Genomic DNA, 10896 nt, shown 5'->3' with positions numbered 1-10896 from the left:
CTCTGGCCTACAACCCCATCTTGTATGCATAAATAAATAAAAATTTTACAAAATAAACAAGTACAAGAGGCCTGAATCTTGTACAAAATTATGGAAGAAAAAGACAAAATTTTGAATGCCCTAGCACCTCCCCCAGCAGGTGCCAGGGCTGCGCCTCTGCCTGCACTGAGTTGGGAGAGAGAGGAGCCAACAGGCCAGAGACCCCCCGCTCTGACAAAATGGAAGGTTCTATGCTCATCAGGCAGGCCCAGGGGCGGGGAAGATAGTTTTTCCTCTAATACCTGAGCCTCCGTTTCCTTATCTGTACAAAGGAAAGTATCCCCTCGACTAGAGAGGCAGACACCACCCTTCACCTGTTGTTGCTGAGCGCCCACTGTCTGCTGGATGAGGACACGGGCTGAGTCAAGCCCACAGCTCAGAGCACCCTCAGTAGCAATCAGGGACACAGGGAACCTCAACAGACCCACAAGAATTGTGACAGGGAGCTTGAGACGCCACAGCCTTCCCTGGAAGGGACACCTGACACGCTCCTGGCCGAGGGGGCGGCCAGCAGGGCTGCTGCGGAATGACCCTTGACACGGACTCGGTCAGGTGAATGGGGAAGCCAGAGAGAAGGAGGTTGTCAGAGAGGGGCCGCGGGCCTGAGACAGCAGGAGCAGATGGCAAGACTCTCATCAGCTTGTCTGGAGGCTTGGACTTTAGCCTGAGCGCGGACAGTGGGAGCCACTGAAGAGATTTTTGAGGCTGTAGATAAATGACGTGACAAACAGGTTGTCTTGTGAGGGCAGCAAGGACCGAGGGAAGGTCTGCAGACAGCCCTCGGGACACATCTGGTTCCTCCCTTTCCTCTCCCCAGGGTGGCAAAGATAGGAGGACGTGAACCAACCTGCCCAGGACAGCAGCAAAGTGCCCTTGCTCGCCAGGTACAAATTCAGACCCCAGGCCCAGCTTCAGAAAGGACCATCCGTGGATCAGTGGGTCTGGCCCTGCCTTGTCCAGTGGCGGGTGACCAGCCCGCAATCGAGGACTGTGGATTTTACAGACACACATGACCAGAGACGTGGCTCTAACTTCATTATCAACTTCATGTTTTCCAGTTTCACATTTTGAATTTCCTGACTTAATTCCTCTCCTGATTCCTTTATAAAGCATGCAAGTAAGTCACTTAAGTGCAACATTTTCTCTGGTGGCACCATGAAGCAGGTGACAAAGGGATGATCTTACTGAGCGTTCCATCCGCAGAAAGGTGGAAGAATATCCTAGTATTATACGATCAATAACTGGTCATCTATTATATGATGAAATGCCTTTGCCTTTCAATCTGAAATATTCCTTCTTCATCCGGAGAACCGACCTACTTTGTCCTTTTAGAATTTATAGAAAATAACACCTAAGTTTTTTATTAACACTCTGTTTGATGAATGTTCCATAATTGGGAAAAAGTAACATGCCAAGATGGGACATCCTATTTGTATACAATTTACAGATTCAGTGCCATTTCGATGAAACTTTAAATGGTGTTCTTCAACAAAATGGAACCAATACTGTTCAAATTCATATGGAATCACAAAACCTCAAGTAGCTTAAGTTCTCCTGACTGAAAGATAGGAATCATGGAGGCCTGACACTCCCAGACAGCTGACAACACGACAAAGCTATTCTCATAAAAACTGTGTTGGGACAAAACCAGACACAGAGACCAATGGAATCAAATTTAAGCCCAGAAATAAAACCACCCATATATGGTGAACTAACCTATGACAGAGGAGCAAAGAATATACATTGGAAAAAATAGCCTCTTCCATAAATAATGCTGGGGAAACTGGATTGCAACATGCAAAAGAATGAAACTAGACCACGACCTCACACCACACACAAACCAACTCCAGTGGATGAAAGACTTGCATGTGAAACCTGGCACCATAGAATACACAGAACAGAACATAGGCCAACACTCAATGACACGATCCTCAGAAACGTCTGTGAGGAGTGGTCTCAGAAGCAAAGAAACCAGGGAGAATGTAGATAGATGGGGCTACAGCAAGCGACAGTCATCAACACAGAGACACCCGCTGCATGAGGGAAAATATCAGCACACCACACCGCATAACAGCTAAGGGACTGATATCAAAGATCTACAAAGAGCTTACACAACTCAACGAAAACAAACAACCCAGTCAAAGAAAAATGCCAGAAGTAAAAAGACACTTTGTCAAAGAAGAAATGCAAATGGCCAGCAGGCACAGAAAAGATGTTCAGCATCACTGATATCAGGGAAACGCAAATCAAAACCACAATGAGCTGCCACCTCACTCCACTGAGAAGGCTCCACATTTAAAAAGAGAAATTGGAAACAACAAATGCTGGAGAAGTGGCAGAGAAAAAGGAGCCTCTGACACCACCAGTGGGCGTGCAAACTGGTCCAGCCACTATGGGCAGCTGTGTGGAGGGTCCTCAGAACACTGAAAATGGGTCTACACATGATCCGGCTTTCCACTCCTAGGAATCCACCAAAGGGACAAAAAAAAAACCAGGAAACCCGAACTGCTGTGTTCATTGCAGCCCTATTTATAATAGCTGTGACATGGAAACAACTCATGCCAGAAAACAGATGAATGGATCAAAACGTTGTGGTACAGTTACTGCTGCACCTCCCCCTGCAGTGACCTTTAGGGCTAATGGCTGTTGCCATGGTCCCTGAGGTCCGCCTTGGGCAAGGAACCATGCGCGCAGGGGGAGAACAGCAAACTCCCTAAGATGCAGAGAAGCCGAATACCTGCCAAGAGATAACAACTACCAGAAGCCGCCACAAAGACTTAAAAGGGATGCTGACCACACGGAACCTTATCTCGCTTTCTCAAGGCCCACAAACTTTATTCTGCTACAACTGTCTTTCTAAAATCTTTCCTTTTTCTGGTCATTGATTGCTGATTAAAAAACATACGTAATTTAATAATTAGGCTAATCCAAATGAAACATTACTAAACACTGTGTTATAATAGAATTGTTGGTTTAATAATCTTTCTATTATGTGCTTGACTTTAGTACCTTTGATATTAACTGCATTATAAAATAAATTCACCCATGACAATTAATTATGAGTAAAAATGAGTAGGTAGTAGTAGTAGTAGTTAGTACAACAAGAATATAATTATATAGAACAAAAGAAAGAGTTAATAGCCTGTCTACTTAGGAATGCGGCTAGGTCCAGATGTATTTTGGACATAGATCACTGCCCTGTAAATGAAAAGCTAAACCTATGAGCAAGCTGATTTCGTTGATGTTCACTGTTCCTATGCTTTTAGAAAACATATATATACTGATCACAAACTCAAATTAAATTGCACTCAGATTTACACTCTCTCTTGAAGTGTATCTGTTTGTCATTTCTTTCGCCGACTCCCTGACCACCCTGCGCGCTTCTCTCAACCCTGAGACGGCCTCATCATCTACTGCTGTGCTGGTCAGCGGCAGTTACACCACGGAATATTGCTCAGCAATCAAAAAGTCATGCCACTGGTGGCAAAAGAGATGGAGCTGCAAGGGATGATGCTAGCCACAATAAGGCAGGAGAAAGATAAATATCAGGTGGTTTCACTTACATGCGAAAAGTAGAGAAACTGAACAAAAGGTAGAGAAAAAGACAACCCTAGCAGGCTGACCAAGACCTGAGGCACCCAGTGGGGAGGGGGAGGGAGGGGGTGAACAGAGGGGAGGGAAAAGCACAAGGGATTATGGTGATGGGGCATGGGGGCTATTTTGGTGGGAGCACTATGGGGACCACCCCTGAGGGGAGACACCAATAACTAAAAAAATGAACAACGATGCAAGAAAAGAAAAAAAAAAGAGAGATGGTCTTTAAGGACAGGGAAGACCCTAAGACAATATAAATAAATAAATGCTCTAAAGGGGGTCTCACCTGAGCACTGCTGGAGACACTGCCGAGGCATCCCCTCATCCGTTGTTCTAGATCTCAAGGAATTGTCTCTGGCCTGTGCAGCAAGTAAGCCTGCTGTGTGTGAATAATTAGAAAAATGCTATTTTTATTTTTAAAGATTTATTTATTTATACAAGAACTGGGGTACAGGCCAGGGGTGCGGGGGTGAGAGGAGTCACCAGAGAGAGAGTGGAGAGCAGAACTGGTGGATGGATTGAAATCCAGGGCTGAGGGGGACAGCGGGGAGACGGGGAGGTCTGCTGCGCCCTGAGGGCTGCTCCTGACCCGCGGGGGTGGACCCGTCCTGCAGGGCTGGCCAGAGCTGGGGATCTCCATCTGTACCCCCCCGCCCCCCAGGAAGCCCATGAATATGACCTGAAATGGTCCCCAGTTCTCACCCGGAAGCTGAGCACGATCTGAGCTGTAGAGAGAGGGCGCCGCCATGGGGATCACGATGGAGAGACCTCGCTCAGGGCAGCAACCTCCTGTCCCAGGACGGTGCGGGGGCTCCTGACCCCAGCCCCCCCCCCGCATGGGCAGCAGCTGCCGGCCCTGTCCCGGTGCCGCCCCCCGGCCAGGGCCTCTCTACCCAGCGGCCCTCAGCAGAGGCAGCGCCACTCAAGGCCCCACCCCGCCTGGAACCCTGGATATCCAGTTGCTGCATCCCCAGGACTCCCCAAACCCTCTGAGCACCCCCTGGCCCTGGCCACACTCACCGGGGGCTAGAGGGTCACCTGCACCCTCCGCTCGCACTAACAGCCCCAGAAGCAGCCTGGGCGGAGGGGCAAGGTCACTTGTCAGGGAGGCTACCCCAATCTAGCCACAGGCAGACAGTGCGCCCACAGCCAGGAAATGCAAATAGGCCCCCCCAGTCACCTCAACACGCGCGCAAGCCCCGGGCAACCCGCATCCCTGATGGGGAAAAGCCCGCACCTGCCCCAGCTGACCTGAGAAACCCCAGACTCAGCCCAAAGGTGAGCCAGGCCCCACTCACCCACTGTGAAGGCGCAAAAGTGACAATTTCAGAACCATGGGTAGGGGCCACCAGAAACTCCCTAGCCCCTCTACTCCCTGTCTTCTCAGTATGTGCTTCACAACGCGCGCAAGCCCTGGAAAACCCACATCCCTGATGGAGAAAAGCCTGCACCTGCGGGAAAAGCCCACAACACTCCTTACCACAGTATTTCACCTCAAATTTTTCTCCACAGAGGCCTGTCTTCTCGCAGGAATCTGCTTCCAAGGGTGTCACTTCTCAGATTTTTCTCCTCAACACTCCTTACTACAGTATTTGCCCTCAGATTTTCTCTTCAGAGGCCTGTCTTCTCCTCAGAATCTGCTTCCCAACGTGTTACTTATGGTCAGATATCTCCTCTACACTCCTAACTGCAGTATTTCTCCTCAGTTTCTTCTCCTCAGAGGTCCGTCTTCTCAGTATTTGCTTCACAACGTGTCATTACGCCTCAGACACTTCTCCTCAATAATCCTTATTGCAGTATTTCTCCTCAGATTTTTCTCCACTAGGCATGTCTTCTTGTCAGGATCTGATTCCAAGAGTGTCATTTCTCCTCAGATATTTCTCCTCAACAAGAATTACTGCAGCATTTCTCCTCAAATTTTTCTCCTCAGAGTCCTGTCTTCTCCTCAGAATCTGCTTCCCAACATGTCATTTCTCCTCAGATATTCCTCCTCAACACTCCTTACTGCAGTAATTCCCCTCAGATTTTTCTCCTCAGAGGCCTGTCTTCTCCTCAGAATCTGCTTCCCAATGTGTCATTTCTCCTCAGATAATTCTCCGCAACACTCCTTACTACAGTATTTCTCCTCAGACTTTTCTCCTCAGAGGCCTATCTTCTCCTCAGAATCTGCTTCCCAATGTGTCATTTCTCCTCAGATATTCCTCCTCAACACTCCTTACTGCAGTATTTCTCCTCAGATTTTTCTCCTCAGAGGCCTGTCTTCTCCTCAGAACCTGCTTCCCACGGGGTCATTTCTCCTCAGATATTTCTCCTCAACACTCCTTACTGCAGTATTTCTCCTCAGATTTTTCTCCTCAGAGGCCTGTCTTCTCCTCAGAATCTGCTTCCCAATGTGTCATTTCTCCTCAGATATTTCTCCGCAACACTCCTTACTGCAGTATTTCTCCTCACTTTTTGCTCCTCAGAGGCCTGTCTTCTCCTCAGAATCTGCTTCCCAACATGTCATTTCTCCTCAGATATTCCTCCTCAACACTCCTTACTGCAGTATTTCCCCTCAGATTTTTCTCCTCAGAGGACTGTCTTCTCCTCAGAATCTGCTTCCCAATGTGCCATTTCTCCTCAGATATTCCTCCGCGACACTCCTTACTGCAGTATTTCTCCTCAGATTTTTCTCCTCAGAGGCCCATCTTCTCCTCAGAACCTGCTTCCCATGGGGTCATTTCTCCTCAGATATTTCTCCTCAACACTCCTTACTACAGTATTTCTCCTCAGATTTTTCTCCTCAGAGGCCTGTCTTCTCCTCAGATCCTGCTTCCCACGGTGTCATTTCTCCTCAGATTTTTCTCCTCAACAAGAATTACTGCAGTATTTCTCCTCACTTTTTTCTCCTCAGAGGCCTGTCTTCTCCTCAGAATCTGCTTCCCAACATGTCATTTCTCCTCAGATGTTCCTCCTCAACACTCCTTACTGCAGTATTTCTCCTCACTTTTTTCTCCTCAGTGCCCTGTCTTCTCCTCAGTTTGTGCTTCCCAATATGTCATGTCTCACCTGATATTTCTCCGCAACACTCCTTACTGCAGTAATTCCCCTCAGATTTTTCTCCTCAGAGGCCTGTCTTCTCCTCAGAATCTGCTTCCCAGGGGGTCATTTCTCCTCAGATATTTCTCCTCAACACTCCTTACTACAGTATTTCTCCTCAGATTATCTCCTCAGAGGCCCGTCTTCTCCTTAGAATCTGCTTCCCAGGGGGTCATTTCTCCTCAGATATTCCTCCTCAACACTCCTTACTGCAGTATTTCTCCTCACTTTTTTCTCCTCAGAGGTCTGTCTTCTCAGTATTTGTTTCACAATGTGTCATTACTCCTCAGACACTTCTCCTCAATAATCCTTACTGCAGTATTTCTCCTCAGATTTTTCTTCACTAGGACTGTCTTCTCGTCAGTATCTGATTTCAAGGGTGTCATTTCTCCTCAGTTATTCCTCCTCAACAAGAATGATTGCAGTATTTCTCCTCAGATTTTTCTCCTCAGAGGCCTTTCTTCTCAGAATCTGCTTCCCAACGTGTCATTTCTCCTCAGATATATCTCCTCAACACTTCTTACTACATTATTTCTTCTCAGTTTTTCCTCCTCAGAAGCCTGTCTTCTCCTCAGTATGTGCTTCCCAACGTGTCATTTCTCCCTAGGTACTTCTCCTCAACACTCCTTACTACAGTATTTCTCCTCAGAGGTCTGTCTTCTCCTCAGAATCTCCTTCCTAGCATGTCATTTTTCCTCAGATATTTCTCTTCAACACTCCTTACTGCAGTATTTCTCCTCAGTTTTTTTCCACAGAAGCCTGTCTTCTCTTCAGTATGTGCTTCCCAAAGTGTCATTTCTTCTCAGATACTTCTCAACAATCCTTACTGCAGTATTTCTACTCAGATTTTTTCCTCAGAGGCCTGTCTTCTCCTCAGAATCTGCTTCCTAGGGGGCCATTTCTCCTCAGGTACTTCTCAACACTGCTTACTGGAGTATTTCTCCTCAGAGACCTGTCTTCTCCTCGGAATTTGCTTCCCAACTTGTCATTTATCATCAGATATTTCTCCTCTGCACTCCTACTAAAGTATTTCTCCTCACTTTTTGCTCCTCAGAGGCCTGTGTTCTCACTATGTGCTTCACAATGTGTCATTACTCCTCAGATACTTCTCCTCAACACTCCTTACTGCAGTATTTCTCCTCAGATTTTGCTCCTCAGAGGCCTGTCTTCTCCTCAGAATCTGATTCCAAGGGTGTCATTTCTCTCAGATATTTCTCCTCAACACCACTTACTGCAGTATTTCTCCTCAGATTTTCTCGTCAGAGGCCTGTCTTCTCCTCAGAATCTGCTTCCCAACATGTCATATCTCCTCAGATAATTCTCCTCAACACTCCTTTCTACAGTATTTCTCCTCAGTTTTTTCTCCTCAGAGGCCTATCTTCTCCTCAGAATCTACATCCCAGGGTGTCATTTCTTATCAGATATTCCTAGTTCATTGCCTTTGCAAAGAGAAATAGAGAACACAATAGAATGAAAATCCTGTATTCCAAGTCAACTGTCACAGATCAACATAAATCTAGTGTCCTGCCAAACAGAACTCGTTCATTTTATGTCTCATCCTAGAAATTGACTATTTCAGCAGAGGTTCCATCACTGACAGGAGAGATGGTGGTGTCAGATTTATATAGATTCTTTTGTGGTAGTTCAACAGTTGTTTTATTTCTGCATAAACTTGTAAACAGTACAAGGTCAGAAGTTTCGTAAATGAAAAGGGTGCTAAGGCTCAAGGAAAAGGAAGAAAAAAAAATAAGAATAGCAAGAGGCATTCCAGGAACGAAAGAATACCAAGAATATTTAACTCCCATTTTTAAAAAGGGGGATTTTATTTTTGTTAAAAAGGTACCCTTGAAATGAATTTTGTCCACTGTCAATGAAAGGAAGCCACTGACACAGAGCAGACTGGTATTGCCATATCAATCCATGACCATTATTGTTTCTGACACGGTGACTTTCAAGGTAGCAACAATGGCAACAATGGTGTTCTAGTCTCAACCCATTTAAGCAATGTTGAAATGGAACTGCACACAGGCCCCACAAAATGGGCATCCTCACCAACATTTCCACCCCAGACGTGAGGACACTCGAGCCTTCCCCATTCATCTTAAATTTTTTACATTGTCACCATCTTCCGAAGAAACGTGAGCTATTTACCTGTAGCTCACTTTGAATTTCCACACCGTCATGATGCATTGGGACCATTGGGTGGGTGTCACCACCGTGAGTCCCATCCTGCCCTGGCCAGGCTCCCGTAAGACTTGGAGTGAAGTCCCAGCCTGGGCCTGCGGGGTGCGGGGGGGATGGTTAAGGGGGGAGTGGGGCCAGCAGGGGTGGGGGCAGGAACCTGGTCCTGCAGGACCCAGCGGGGCAGCACCCTCTGCACTTCCATCTGGGCAGTAGGGGAGCCCAGAGGGAGGGGAGAGTGAGGAGCATCTCCTGTGGGCAGCCGATGGCAGAGTGGGGGGCACTGGTCGGGAGGACCCAGAGGAGGGAGGGCTGGATGTGGAAAACCGCCAGGCGCTGGCAGGTTGTATTGTGGGCATGGAGGAGACCAGAGGTCCAGGTTCACTCCTGAGCAACCCATTGGGTCAGAACCCGCACTGTGGAGGGGGGCCCAGGAGACCCACCTGCGCGTGAAGCTGTGCTCTGAGCGCTCTGAGCGGAGGACCCAATGGAACAAGGTAAAAATGCACCGCGCTCCACCCCGGAGCTCTCCCTGCAGCTTTGCCCACCACACCCGGGTCCCGCTGGAGCTGGTCACCGCCTGGGACAGAAGCTGCAAAGACTCTCTGAGCACATGCACCCTCCCCATGGCTGGAAGCCCAGCCCTGGGGGTATAACAACTGCACCCTCTCCTCACTGCCCACAGGGATGAGCGCCTGCCTGGCAGGGCCATTCCAGGAGGCCCCTGACTGCTGAGAGAGAGGCGGGCAGGGCTGCCCCAGCACCTCCCCCCAGCAGGCACCAGAGCTGTGCCTCTGCCTGCACCGACTTGGGGAGAGAGAGGAGCCGACAGGCCAGAGCCCAGAGACCCCCCGCTCTGACAAAATGGAAGGTTCTAAGCTCATCAGGGAGGCCTGGAGGTGGGGAAGATAGTTTTTCCTCTAATACCTGCGCCTCCATTTCCTTATCTGTACAAAGGAAAGTATCCCTCGACTTGAGAGGCAGACACCACCCCTTCACCTGTTGTTGCTGAGCGCCCACTGTCTGCTGGACAAGGACACGGGCTGAGCTGAGCCCACAGCTTGGAGCACCCTCAGGAGCAATCGGGGACAATGCAGGATGCTGCTGAAGCACAAGATCCTGGCCTTCTTATTGATCCACAGCATCGGTTGTAAGGGTGAGGAGCAAAAGAAAGGGGAAGGAGATTATGGGATAGGATATGAAAGAAAGGGGAAGAATGTAGAAGATCAGGGATTGTGAGTCTGCCCTCCAGGCACTTCTCCTCTACTGGATGACTCTGTATTGTCATGGAGGTCACACCCTAATCCCCAGCCAAGGTTCTAATCTTATCAACAAGGCTTCCACTGATCAGCTTCTGGGGTCCTTTGTTATGCATTGGTCCTCAGGTCCCCAGGCGTTCCTGGTCCTACCTCGTGATGCATAGCCTTCCCAGCGTAATCCGGCTTTGTGCTCTTGTTTGATTTGAAAGGGCACCTTGAAGGGTTGGGCTCTGCATCTAACTGACCGGGCCATCTTGACCTTGCTTAGAACTATAGGTGACAAAATGGTGGCCAAACAATCCACTTAGGAGTGGCAGACCCACAAGGTATAACACTCCCAGACATCAAAGAATACTACAAAGCTGTTATAATGAAAACAGTATTAGAACAAAAACAGACACAGAGACCAATGGTGAACTAACCAATTGTTAGGGGGAAAGGATGTCCTGAGCTAATCCCATACAGGCTTTGTGGACTCCACCCCTACTCCAGACCAAAGCCATCAGGACACTGGGAAAGACAAATCCTGTCACCACCAAAGGGAAGGTGGCAGGGACCTGTGGGTGGAGTTAAGCAGCCAGGGTTGGGTATAAAAACCAAACACGTGGGCCTTGGGGGGGCTCACTCTCTGGCTCGCCTCCTGGCTTCACGGCTCCTGGCTTGCGGCCAGCTCTCAGAGTACCATTTGGGATTCCAGATTGGCGGATTGGGTAGGATGCATTTAAAACTTTGTCTCCCATTTTTC

General features: G+C 48.4%; 1 long non-coding RNA gene across 1 annotated transcript; it reads right to left on the bottom strand.

Annotated features, from left to right (window-relative positions):
- Nucleotides 1-351: 351 nt before the first annotated feature.
- Nucleotides 352-10598, bottom strand: LOC129145569 (uncharacterized). Its single transcript, XR_008551316.1, has 3 exons — nucleotides 9892-10598; nucleotides 3920-4009; nucleotides 352-744 (listed from the first exon to the last, which is right to left on the bottom strand). It is a non-coding gene; the product is annotated as an uncharacterized LOC129145569 (long non-coding RNA).
- Between the last annotated feature and the right edge of the window lie 298 nt (nucleotides 10599-10896).

The sequence above is a fragment of the Talpa occidentalis genome, unplaced genomic scaffold, assembly GCF_014898055.3.
Source record: "Talpa occidentalis isolate TD23 unplaced genomic scaffold, MPIMG_talOcc4v2.1 talOcc4.1249, whole genome shotgun sequence".
Taxonomy (NCBI): Eukaryota; Metazoa; Chordata; class Mammalia; order Eulipotyphla; family Talpidae; genus Talpa; species Talpa occidentalis.
Note: the sequence above shows the minus strand (reverse complement) of the source record. Positions and strands in the feature narration are given on the sequence as shown.